Raw genomic sequence first — 14343 nt, forward strand, 5'->3', positions numbered from 1 at the left:
TAAGTTTGATTGGAAAATAAGTCTGATCTAGAATGGGGCCGTGATGGGGAACAAGGGTTAACACCTCTCCCTGTTTGCTGTGGTCCACATAGAGATTGCAGCCTCCCCACAAACTGTTGTATTTTATTTTATTTTTAAAGAGGGGAAGGCTATATTAACATGTTTATGTCTAGCTTAATTCAGAGAGGCAAATCAGAGTAGCTTTGTGACTTCTGAGTTGGTGAAGGGGGAGGAATTTCAAGCAAATTGTGCTCCCTTCTTCCACAACTGTTGAAAGTCTGAGGGGAGCCATGCTGAAGAGGCACAGACTCAGCTCTGAATGTTTGAAGCAAGCATAAAAAATGGAAAATCCAAACTTACTGGAGCTTTTTCACCTCCCACTGATTTAAAAGGCCCCAAACTGTGCCTAGTTAGAGAATTTCTTGAGAAGCATGAAGAAACTCGGCTAGTTTCTTCTCAACCAGTTCTGTAATAAGAATTCTGTAATCAACAATGACAAGTAATAGACTCAAAGTCAAAGCAAGTGGATGCAGGGCATGGGGGGGGATGCTTAAACCCTTAGAATGGGAACCCTTGTGGAATTCTCTGCCACAAGATGTGGTGACAGCCAACAACCTGGATGGTTTTAAGAGGGGTTTGTATAACTTCATGGAGGAGAGGAATATCATTGGCTACTAGTCAGAGGGCTATAGGCCACCTCCAGCCTCAAAGACAGGATGCCTCTGAGTACCAGTTGCAGGGGAGTAACAGCAGGAGAGAGGACATGCCCTCAATTCCTGCCTGTAGGCTTCCAGCGGCATCTGGTGGGCCCCTGCGTGAAACCGGATGTTGGACTGGGTGGGCCTTGGGCCTGATCCAGCAGGGCTATTCTTATGTTCTTAAAGGAGGAAAAACAAAACAAAAAATGGAAATCATTTGGTACTGTATCACAGAACCGAGGGTAAAAGAATGAGAAAGCATAAAAGGTGAATGGTATTTTTTCTTATCCTAATTGATAGGTTGTATACACATGAACTGGTGTTATGCTGAGCTGACCCTGTTGAGAACCAGACCTGATTTGTATACTAAATCTGTTTATGAGCTAGCATACAAAATTAGGCCTGTTTCATCAGTGTCACAAAGTGACCATTTCTTTTATACGGTGACCATGTAGGATCTGGGAGCAAGGAAGAAAGGAGATCAAAGCAATCCTAAATGATTCAATGAGCTTTACTGAGTATAAAAGAACAACATCAATCTAACTGAGCAGAAAACAGAACACTCTATCAGTGTTACTAACAATATTTCAACCCTAGCCAGCAACAACATTCACCCAGTGTTCCTAACTAACATATGTGTGTATATTAAATCTTCCTAGAGCCTAATATAATTCAGATATAGGCAGAAAACGGGGGGGTGGGGGGTGGGAAGGAAGGCTGAGGACTGGCATGGGTTGGGGAGATCAGGAATTAGTAGAGGGAAGAGGGGAAAGGAGAAGGAGGAGAAAGGATGGAGGGATCCAAGGCTTGCAGAGCAGCATATTACCAGGGTCAGAGGCTTGAGAGCAGTGGGGCTTTCAGATGAAGGAGAGAGGCTGTGGCTGGAGACAGGAGCTTTGAGAGCGATGCAAGCCGGCAGTTTGCGCAGAGCAAGGCTGAGAGTCAGAGCACCATGGCTGGGGAAGTCTTGACTTCTCACGGTGCAGCAGATGTCACAGAGAGTTCCTGACAGAGTTCTTGCTTGTTGCCCCGCGGCTTAGCAGCAAACTCTGGGATGGCTCTTGAGCAAGTATGCTTGTTAGGCAAGATTGCTTGGGAGTATCATGGCTGGGGAGTCTTGACTTCTCACTGTGCAGCAGAAGTCAAAAACAGACAGTCCCTTCTCCCTGGAAAGAGTCCCTGCCTCTAGCCCCGCAGCTTGGGCAGCAAACCCTCGGATTGCTCATGAGCAAATCTTGCTTGTAGGCAAAAGACTGCTTGTAGGCAAAAGACTGCTAGCTCTCTGTCCAGTAAGCCTCATTCGTCATAGTTGTATCTTCCTTTGATCTCCCATAGAGTCTGTTCAAAATATCCTCATCCTTCCTGGGTCCCCAAAAGGTGACAACTTGCTGTTACCTTCTGGATATTGTCTTTTGAGATCTGAATCCCATCTTCTGTAAGCTTAGAAGGGGAGGGAGGACATTGCCCAAAGCAAATCTGCATCTCTGAGTTGCAAATAGGCACCTTCTCTTGTCCCAGATTTGCCAGCCTGATCCCATGAGGTGTCAAGGTGTTAGTAAGGTAAGAATTAAAGTCTCTAGGTGTTTTCTTTGTGTGCATTTACCTAGAGTGGAATTTCTATAGACAGCAATTGAGTTCTCCCCTTTGGGCATAGCACAGCAATCATGGACAAGGATTAACATAGACCTTGCAGGAGGAAGTGGGAGCTCAGCTTCTCACTTCTTCCAGACATTATCTGATAATGGGTTAGATTTTAACATTTGGATTGTTCTGGCCTGGCTTTTGTGCTTCTTGGAGTACCCATTTCACAATACAATGCTGGATCGCCTCTTCCTTCACAGAACAGTCCATGAGACCTGGGTGTCAGTTCACCCTGAGTCCAGGCATTAATTCATTTCTTAATAAAATGGAACCAGACACAGGCCTGAATTCCACATACTTCTGGGTTGGTATCTCTGGGTCTAATGTTGGGGTGCCCCCAACAACCCTTTGGTCCATCTAGGCCAGCAATGTTCATTCATTGGTCACAGCTCTCCAAGTTCATTGAAGTTTTCTCAACCCTGTTCACTGGAGATCCAGAGTTTACACCTGTATGTATCACTGAGCTATGGCCCCTCTCACTAAAGGAGGAGAAATGGCACTGTATATACTTCAAGCAAGCAGTGCTGTGATAGCTGCCTTCTTACATGGCAAGTACAGTGGTGGAAACTAAAAGAGAGTTAATTTTTGATTGGTGTTCCCAACTGTATCTAGAGTGATACTTGCACGGGAGCAACAGCAAGAGAGAGGGCATGCCATCATGTCTTACCTGTGAGTGTCTCAGAGGCATCTGAGAATGCCTGCTAACTTGGCAAAGAGGCACCTTTTAATGTGGTGATTCTCTTTATTTAGCAGGGGGAGAGTAACTGGCCCTATCCACCACCAGCACAGTGCCTCCAGTGACTGTTTCTGGTGTCTATTTTATGTTTCTTTTTAGATTGTGAGCCCTTCAGGGACAGGGTTCCATTTTATTTGTTTGTTATTTCTCCATGTAAACCGCCCTGAGCCATTTTTGGAAGGGCAGTATAGAGATTGAATGAATGAATGAATGAATGAATGAATGAATGAATGAATGAATGAATAAATAAATAAATAAATAAATAATCTGGTGGGCCATTGTGTAAAACAGGATGCTGGACTGGATGGGCCTTGGGCCTGATCCATCAGGGTTGTTCTTATGACTGGTGCCTTCAATTACAACTCACAAACTCACAGTCCACATTCACGTTAAAGCAGACTCTGTGCGTTAAGAATTATGAGAATCAGGCAAAGATTACAAACACTTTGGATAGGAAAGATCTTAGTAGACCCCCACCCCCAGAAAAAATGCACTATACACTACTACAAGTGCACATCAAGTAGGGGTGTGCAAAACGGTTCGAGGTTGAACCGAGTTTGAGTCAAAGAAGTCCAGTTCAAACGGTTTAAGCTCAAACTGGACCAGCCCTCCAAAAAGGGGGGCTGGTCTGAGCTCGAGCCAAAATGGGCTGGTTTGGATCATTTCAACTGATTCTAGTGCTTGCAATGGGGGATCCAGTGTCAATTCACCTTTACAAGCACCGTTGGCCTGAGCTGATGGGGGGGTGGGGGAGCACCAGCAGGGCCTAGGGGAGTCACCACCATCACCTCCAAGCAGCCATGATGCCACAGTGCATGGAAAAGACTGCTGCTTGAAACTCTGGAAAGTTTCTGGCTGCCAATCAGTTTAGAAAATATTGAGCTGGTGGGTCAACGCCTGGCTCAGTGAAAGACAGCTTTGTATGTCCATGTGAAAATAGTCACATATTATACTTGAACATCCAATTTGCCATTTCATGCAGAGTCTGCCATTTACATGCCACATTCATCAGAATTTTCCTTGAAATTCATCAATTCTCTTAAGTAAAAATAATTACATTATGATCTATTGCTATTCAGAGTGTAGTACTGCTGTCCACTGTGAGGTAACATAATGTCATACTTGGTTAAATAATTTGTTTAATAATGTGTTTAATAATTCATACTTCAGATACAAACATATTCAGATTCAACACTTTTTACCTTTTGCAGAAGGAAGGAAGGAAGGAAGGAAGGAAGGAAGGAAGGAAGGAAGGAAGGAAGGAAGGAAGGAAAATAGATCCATTAAATCAATGAAGTCCTGTCTTGAGTGGCTCCTGCTGTGTACCTTTTCCAGAACGCTGCACTGAATCATGCAAGAGGCTCCCACATAAATTAAGATGTTCGGAGTGAAAATGTGAGTTCCACACTTTACCACAGAATACACAAAGCAACTGGGAGAGATAGCAGTAATGAAGAAGCTGGATATCATACATCAATTTAAATCAAAACAATCTCTAAGCTTCTAAAACAGTTTCCATAGTAACATGTCTTCAAGCACAAGAATATGCAGTCATAAATAAGTCATTTGGGAGAATTTTGTGGCTCCTTTCCATTCAGAGAAGCTCCATGATTCAAGTTCTAATTCACAGCTCAAGTAGCCATACCAGCGTTCGGAACACATGCTCACAGCATCCTCCATTAGCACAGTTTTTATTCACAAAACACTATACTCTTCCTCCACACTCAGTTAGATTCATTCAGATAAGCAGCTTATGGAATCACATGGAAAGTTATTACAATTGATAACATTGTTAGCAACTTTCCAGTACATTTAAGGGATAAGGGAACTTTATGAAGGATTCATGCAGTGTTTTCATTCTGCATGTGTCAACCTGTGTCAAGTGTGTCTAGTCACATTTCATTTGTTTCAAGAAAGGATGTATATGAATTAACCATGGTCAATATGGATATGTAGAACATTCTCATAAGGCAAAGACTGAACTCATGGCAATATAAGAGGAATATTCTTTCCAGCTATATCTGTCCTGCTCATAACAGGAGAGGAGAGCTGGTCTTGTGGTAGCAAAGTACGTCTTGTCCCCTAAGCTAAGTAGGGTCCACCCTGGTTGCATTTGAATGGGAGACTACATTTGACGCTGAATGATATTCTCCTCAGGGAATGGAGCCACTCTGGGAAGAGCAGAAGGTTGCAAGTTCCCTCCCTGGCAGCATTTCCAAGATAGGGCTGAGAGATATTCCTGCCTGCAACCTTAGAGAAGCCACTGCCAGTCTGTGTAGACAACACTTAGCTAGATGGACCAATGGCCTGACTCAGTATATGGCAGTTGCCTATGTTCCTATTTAACTTAGCAGTTCTCACACACGTCTTCCCCACTTCCCCACTTTTTCTCTTTAAAAAGTCCAATGTTTAATTTATCCAATCCACCTTGGGACGAAGGGAAGTAAAACAACTGTTTAACTTGAACTCCTGGCTTGATCCAGCTCTTCTGTTTTCAAGCACTTTACTTGCAGCTTTCCATGAAGGCCCACGAGACAAACTCAAGAATTACAGCCCTAAGCAAGGGGTTAGGCCTGGTTCAACTTCTGCCTCATGCATCAGACAGTCGGACATCCATCCATTATCTCCCTCTGGTCTATGCACAGCAGAGTAGCTACCTGGCTACACCCACCAGACTGAACCAAGTACTACACCCGGGGTGGGGGTGGGGGCAGGGGCGTAGCAAGGTTGGAGTGGGCCCAGAGACAAGATTTTAAAATGGGCCCCCGCCCCCAAAGTCCAGGGCCTCCGCATACCCCAGGCCCCCAAGGATTTAAGTCTGATATTCCAAAATAAGTATGCTGCCTGCAAATACATTTCACTGAATACACACACGCACACGTCACAATATATAGTGATATACATTGAGTACTATACATTTGTATTACTTTTAATGCCTAGAACACACTAGAAAGATGAATGATTAAAATGGGCCCCTCGCTGCAGATTAGCAAAGGAGACTTTCAACCATGCAGGGTGAGCCTATGTTTGTTTTCTCAGAATCCTGAACCAATTCAGTCAAGTTTGATTGCAGGAGGTTTTCCATCCACATGAGGCTTTTAAAGCCCTTTAACACACATCTCCTCCTCTGGAATGGAGGTGCTGCATTCACATGTTGGCCAGATTGACCCTGAAGTCCCTGCAAGTGATTGGGGAGCAGTTCACACACAAGAAAAATAAAATAAAATAAAAGCACCACACCTGCTTCACAGTTCTCACTCAGACCTTCTGGGTTGCAAAACAACTTGAACATAAGTGCATTTATAAATGAATGAATGAATAAATAAAATTAATAAAATACTGTTCCAGAAGTTTTTGCAATTTTCTGCCATGAAACAAGCCACTTATAGGACTTTTTAGATAGTTTTTTTTAAGCCAGCAAAATTTCCAAGCTGTTTCAAAATAAATATTCAGAGACTTCTCGGTCCCTCCGCCCCCGCCCCCGCCCCCCCATATCCAAGCCCTGTGGCAAGCAGATCCCTATATAGGGGGGGGCGGGGCGGGAAAGGTAACCACAAAAAGGAGTTCACACTCTACCTGGCAAATGCTGGTCTGGGTTAAGCAGGGCAGCAAGGGGTCTTCTGCTGCAGAGAACACTCTGGCTGCCTCCTCCTTCCTGGCTTGCTTGGGCCCTACTCGAGTTCAGGCTTCACTGCGGCCTACACAGAGGCCTCCGTGGAAGCCCCATTGCCCACCCGCCGATCAGCTGAGAGGCGCCCAGGAGAAAAGGAGCTCTTGGCCGCTGGGCTGCTGCCTCCATTGCCGGCCAGCAGAACAAGCAGGAGAGACGGCGAAGAGGGCAAGTGGCTGAGAGGCTATGGGGCTGGGCAGGGGGCAATGGGGAGTCACATGAGGTGCCTCTGGGGTGCCCCTCCAGGCAGTGGGGCCCCCAGACAACTGTCTCCCCTTGCCCTATCATTGTTACGCGTCTGGGTGGGGGTGTTTAACACAGTCATAAAAGTTCATGTGACATTAAAGTTGGTTTTTTCTTTCATCAATTGCCATAGTCTAATAATATTATGAATGTGCTACATCTAGTGGCTGACATGATCCACAATCCTCTGCTGATGAAAAGACAGGGCCACAAGGAGACTTCAGTGTCCCCGCATTGGAGGCTTTTTGTACTGCAGAGAAGGCATGAGTGATGTTTGCATCTCACCTCTCCCTCCAAAAGCCCTTTCCACTTGTATAAATATATTCCTGAGGGCAGCACAGCACCCTTGGCATTACTGTTGGGGGTGGTGAAGCCTTGCTGTGAAGAACTCATTTGTCCAGCTTGAGCAGAGCATTTATCATGCCCAGAGAATGACAGAAGGCAGAAGTGGGAAGAGGAGATGGAGGGAGGGGGAGAGATCGTAGCCAGGTGGAAGGTGTGAAGATGAAGCAGCTATGCCCAGATGCCAGTTAGACTTCTTCTTGGAAGCAGGTGGATCCAGCCGCTGCAGGACCCTCTGGCACCAATTAAGATCCCATGGTGACCTGTGCCAGATTTAGGCACAAACTAAATGCAATTGCCTGAATCCAAGACTAGTTGTTTTCCCAATTTTTTTGATATTAGAAATCAGGAGTTCGTTGTAAATTCAGAGTCCTGTTCCTTTTGAGAACATGCAGATATAACATGTATTTAATCTCTACTTTTTAAAGGGGTAATCTTAAATTCAGAGTTGTCTTCAATTCAGGGATATTAAAAAATAGCTATAGCTTAGCACCACACATTATGCGGGGCTTCTAACTAAATAAATTAATAACAATAACAAAAATACTAAATTTCAAGTTATTTTCATGTAAAGGTATTTCTAATGCAAATGGGCTTATTGCAAGACAACTGTTTTTGTTAGATTATTCATATTTTGTTGAATCTTTGCCAACTAAAAATAAAGCTTTATTATTTATATTTTCTGTTACATATCAGGTCCATTTTTAGGCAGATTTGGTGGATGTTTGTTTCAAATGATGAAAAGAGGTTAAAAGCAAATTTAAACCATTTTGTATGCTCCTCACATAAAGAATGTAAGAGCAGCACTTGAAGTTTTTGCTGAGAGCAACACTTGTTGTTCTGCACTCTGTTCATGGCCTTCACTTGTGTCCTCTTAATCAAATGAATTAGATCATCTGTTTTGTTTGAATTGGAAGGAGGAAAAAGATAGTGAAATCTTTTAACTAAGGTCTGAAACAATGAAGCGCTTCATACGATTGACCTCAATGAGGTCAAGTGCGAGGGGGGGCATCCGGGGGGACCCCCCAGCCCAAGAGGCTGCTTGAAGCCTCCTGGTCGGGGGTCTACACGTGTGTCTCCGTGTGCCGCGGTGGCACATGAGCAATAAAATGAGGTTAAAGGAGCACTCGCTCTGTTAACCTCATTTAAGGAGAGGATGGATTAGGCGGGCCCACTGGGGTTGCCCACGATTGGTAGAAAGCAGGCTAGGCTCCTGTAGCCCGCTTTCTACCTATCATAGGAATAGCTTCAATGTGTTTGACAAAGAAGGATCTTGAGAGGATACTGAAGCAGGTTTGAAGACATCTGGGATGGAGAAATCAGCCTTGAAAGCTTTTTCCACCAAGGAGAGAGAGATATATTTATTAATTAAAATTTATTTACACAGTCAGACAGGTGTTATTGACTGGTTTGTTTTATCCAGACATCGAGTCCTTCCCAAAGACCTGGAATGGCTGAATTTTATTATCAATGTTGTTGCTGTTATTATTATAGATATGGTTGCAGAATATAGGCTGTTCCCAGTAAAGCTGCTTTTTGTAATTGGCTGATGGTGATTTCTGTGGCCCCTGTGGTGTTGAGGTGCTCTTCAAGGTCTTTTGGAACTGCACCCAGGGCGCCAGTTACCACTGGGATTATTTGGGTCTTCTTCTGCCACAGCCTTTCAATTTCAGTTTGTAGATCTTTGTATTTGGTGATTTTTTCTATTTCTTTTTCTTCTATTCTGCTATCCCCTGGTATTGCTATGTCGATTATTTTGACTTGTTTTTCTTTCTTCTTGACTACAGTTATATCTGGTGTATTGTGTGGCAGATGTTTGTCTGCTTGTAGTCGGAGGTCCCATAATATTTTTGCATCTTCATTTTCGAACACTTTTTCAATTTGATGGTCCCACCAATTTTTGGCTACAGGTAGCTTGTGTTTTTTGCAGATGTTCCAGTGTATCATCCCTGCTATCTTGTCATGCCTTTGTTTGTAGTCAGTCTGTGTGATCTTTTTAAAACAGCTGATGAGGTGGTCCACTGTTTCATCTGCTTCTTTACAAAGGCAGCACTTGCTGCTTGTTGTTGACTTTCCGACTTTTGCTCTTCTTGCATTTGTTCTTAGTGCCTGTTCTTGTGCAGCCAGTATTAAACCCTCTGTTTCTTTCTTCAAGTTGCCATTCTTAAGCCATTGCCAGGTCTTGGTGATGTCTGATTTTCCACTTCTATTGTGCAAATATTGACCATGCAGTGGCTTATTTTTCCATTTTTCTTCCTGGTTCTTGACTTGTTCTTTCTTGTAGGCCTGCTTTCTTTCATTGGTGTTGAATAGTTTCTCATTATTAACCATTTGAAGTGCATCTTCTTCACGGTCCTTTAAGTATTCTTCAAGGCCTCTTTTCTCCTCCTCTACTGTTTGATGGATTTTCAGCATTCCTCTTCCACCTGAGCTGCGAGGGAGGTATAGGCTATCTACATCACTGTGGGGGTGCAGAGCATGATTGAATATTGTGCAAAAGTCCATTAATTTCAGTAATGCAAATTAAAAGGTGAAACTGATATATGAGACAGACGCATTACATGCAAAGCGAGATAAGTCAAGCCTTAATTTGTTATAATTGTGATGATCATGGCGTACAGCTCATGAAAACCCCAAATCCACAATCTCAGAAAATTAGAATATTACATGGAACCAAGAAGACAAGGATTGTAGAATAGAACAATATCGGACCTCTGAAAAGTATAAGCATGCATATGTATTCAGTACTTGGTTTGGGCCCCTTTTGCAGCAATTACTGCCTCAATGCGGTGTGGCATGGATGCTATCAGCCTGTGGCACTGATGAGGTATTATGGAAGACCAGGATGCTTCATTAGTGGCCTTCAGCAATTCTGCATTGTTTGGTCTCATGTCTCTCATCCTTTTCTTGGCAATGCCCCATAGATTCTCTATGGGGTCAGGTCAGGCGAGTTTGCTGGCCAATCAAGCACAGTACACTGTATACTTTTCAGAGGTCCGATATTGTTCTATTCTTCAATCCTTGTCTTCTTGGTTCCATGTAATATTCTAATTTTCTGAGATTGTGGATTTGGGGTTTTCATGAGCTGTACGCCATGATCATCACAATTATAACAAATTAAGGCTTGACTTATCTCGCTTTGCATGTAATGCGTCTGTCTCATATATCAGTTTCACCTTTTAATTTGCATTACTGAAATTAATGGACTTTTGCACGATATTCTAATTTTCCGAGTTTCACCTGTATTTGTAATGTTCTTTATCTTCCAGGTTCTTGATCTTGCTTCCATTGGGCAGTTCTATTTCTTCTGTTTTTGTCATTTTTCCTCTGTTCATTATTAATGCAGCACACTTGTCTAGTCCAAACTCCATTGCTATATCGCTACTGAATATATGGACAGTGTTTATCAGTGATTCGATTTCTGACTGGGACTTTTCATACAACTTTAGATCATCCATGTAGAGCAGATGATTGATTTTACTTGATGTTTTAGATGTTTGGTATCCAAGGCCTGTTTTGTTTAGTATTTGTGAAATTGGAGTCATGGCGATTACAAACAATAGAGGGGATAGTGAGTTATTAATTATTTATTATTATTATTATTATTATTATTATTATTATTATTATTAATTCGATTTCTATACCGGCCTTCCAAAAATGGCTCAGGGTGGTTTACACAGAGAAATAACAAATAAATAAGATGGAACCCTGTCCCCAAAAGGTTCACATTCTAAAAGTAAAACACACGGCCATGTTTGATAAAGTATGCCACATTTGAATTATTAGCATAAATATTTCAAGTATAAAAGCCAAGGACGCAATGCATTCTACATCAAGCACATTTAAGTCTCACTTATTTCAGTGGAAGAGGTGCTTAGCTTGCTCATTGTGCTTAGCTTGCTCATTGAAATCTGTAGGACACGGGAGTGCTTAATATAATTATTAAAAGTGTGCCCCTACAATGTAAACATTTTACTGTCGACTTTGGCTGGCCATGGATGTACTGTGGCAGAAAAACTCCCGTACAAATACACTGTGCCTCTGGTGCTGTTCCTTTTTAAGTGGTACTATTGGAGGCAGCTCTTACTGAACTAGAAATGTTAGTATTTTTGCTTCACTTGGTTTTACAAGGTTTTGCTTTCAAGAAACCTCTTTCTGTAGTATTTCAGGGCTTCTGTCTCCCATGGCAAGTGACACTGGCGGAAAGAAAGTTTCCTTCATGTATTTCCTCCCTCTCTCACCTCAAAACTGGTGTGCCAGTTACATATTCATCACATTTAGAATTGTGTCTAAGCCTCTTAAATTCAAAATCTGGCCCATACTGAAGTGTCATTGCCTTTTCTTTTCAGCAGGCACCAGTATGAATCAAAGGAACGCATCAGAAGCAGATGGCTGAGCTTTCAGAAAGGGTCATTTTCACATTCTGGTTTTGCAGGGCCAGTTATTACTCAGATCCCAGAGCCTTCCACTGTCATCACAGAACTACTTTCACAAGTAGGGTATCATTAAACTGCAGCTTGTCATGCTCCTTGGAGAAGAGGAAGTATCTCAAGGGAAGTTAGGTACCTTCCTCCACCACTTCAAGACACCCCCAGGCTCATGGTAGAAAGCCAGCCCTGTGGACTGCATAACTTGAATTGGACGGTTCCCTGCAGGTAGGAGAGCTGGCAGTAGACCAGCACAAAGGACAAAGCACCTGCCCAATCACCTATGAGCTGCATGAATGGGGACACCAAAATGGTTTATTTAGTCTGCACAATTCATCTAACTGAAGCATACGTAGAGACAAACGATACCAACTTGAGAATGCACTGGAGGGATACCTTATCTGAAAGCACTTGTCCATTGAATGCTCCCTGAAAATGGAATACTTACATGTCACGACATCTCCCTGATATCTGTGTAAAACTTCCCCACAAGCAAGTAGACAATGCACACATTTGAGAGGGTGCGAACTGTACTATATGCCAACCTCAAAACAGAACTAGTTCTCAAAGTAAGGACACCATCAGATTGTGGAAAAAATATATACTAAACTTCAGGTTCTGATCAGGTGCGCTTTTTTGTGCTAGTGTTTTGTTTTGTTTGGGCGAGGGAGTAGTGAGAGTAGACTTCTGATTTTCCAAAAGAGGACCATCTGGATTTTCTGTCTCCTGTCTCACACTATGCTATTTTCTGTCCCACAATTCCATTTGTCAGTCCTGCCTGGCATATAGCAAGGCCCAGGGATGTCCGAGTCTTCCCTTCCCACTATTCCTGACATTCCTAGTAAGATGACATTCCTAGTAAGTCTTCTGTGCTATAGCAAGGGCCCAGTCTGCACTAGGAGATCCACAACAAGCTCAGAGTTCCTGAAACAACTGAATTGAAAATATTTGTATCTAGCCTCATCCTAATTTTGATCCTAATCATCAACTCACGATGACAGCTCAAATAACACAATCTGACCACTAAAAACCACAATGCTTCTACTACTGTGAGGACTGCAGATCCCACAAAGCTTTGCTTCTGTGTTCTCCGCGTCACACACACACAAGTCACGTCTCTGCATCGCACGTGCACACACGCAAAAGGCTTCCTGAAGCCTTTTGCTGCCAGGGGGGGAAGGGGCAGCAGGGAGGTATCCTGCCACCCCAAATGCTTGCTAAACGGACACACACCGGCAGGGGGCAAGCAGAGGGAGGAGTAGGTACACACACCCCCGCCCTTAAAGGGGCCCCCACCCCAGTGCCAGACCGCAGCTCCATGGTTCCGTGCACATCCCTACCTCTGGGTTGGCGTTCCAACCATATGTAGGTTTATATATGTTAAACATGTAGCAAACACCTGTTAAGATGGCAATATGGTGGAGCAATTTTGATGAAAGTATGATTTGTATCCAGTTATTCATGAAATATGAAAAGAAATAAAATAACTACTAGGATGTGATGGAAATGACTGTCTTGCACTCTTTTTAAACAAACGTTTTTGTTTGAAACTATTTTTTCCTTCTGCTGTATAATCTTAGAATGAAACCATTCCTTTGAGAAATGCCTCTAGCATCATTTCAAGTTAGCAATATCCCCAGTTGTTGGTTTTTAAAAAACACTTTCAAAAGTATTAAGGAAATCATGCAAACAGCAGTATTCTCTGACAAATATAGCATTAGCTACTAAGACTAGCAGTGTATTTATTTACTACAAGTCTCCTGATATTTGATAATCCACAAGATAGTTCTTCATTTAAACAGAAGTTCTGCACACAATGTAGTGCCTTTTAGCTTTAAACCTTTGGACTATATAGAGATATATTTCTGCATAGCTCCTGCATGAACGGGTTTCTGAATTCACTTCTGAGGAAAAGCAATTCCCTTCACACAAGTGTTTAAGGTGACAGTAACCCCTGGAAATAAGTTCATTAAATAAATGGTCTTTAAAATATTCTAATCTTTTCCTTAATTCCTTCAACTGCATCCCATTTCTGTCCCCTCCCCTCCTCTGTTATTACGTGTACAAGGGAGTAGAGATGCATGTCCAAAGCCTGAATAATAGGAATGGGATTACTAGTACTAAGCAATTTTAAGAATACAATACCTAAAAAGGTAATTGTATTACCTTTTTAGGTATTATATTTAAAGAATTGTAATTCCCCCAAGAATTGTAATTGTACTTGAATTATTGTTTGCACATGCACTTCAGAATTGCAATGCCCAAGACCTTCGAAAGTCTGAGGCAGGCTGCCAGGTGCAGGAACTTGATGGATCACCATCAGGATCCATGCTGAAGCTAGAAGATTTTATCAGAACATGCTGCTGTCTATGAAGAAAAAAATCCCATTCAGTGACCCAGTACTGAAGACTGCAGTTGTGCTTGATCCTATAGGAAGATAGAATCTGAGCTTCTCACTGACAAAGAGTCTTCTGGAATAATTCCCTAACGTACTGCCAAAGAACATAGCATTTTGTATTTGTATAGAGTTCATGCAGTACAAGTGTTTCACAGAGTGAGATACTGTACCTGCCAGAGGAAGTCAGG

This window comes from Hemicordylus capensis, chromosome 1, assembly GCF_027244095.1.
Source record: "Hemicordylus capensis ecotype Gifberg chromosome 1, rHemCap1.1.pri, whole genome shotgun sequence".
NCBI lineage: Eukaryota > Metazoa > Chordata > Lepidosauria > Squamata > Cordylidae > Hemicordylus > Hemicordylus capensis.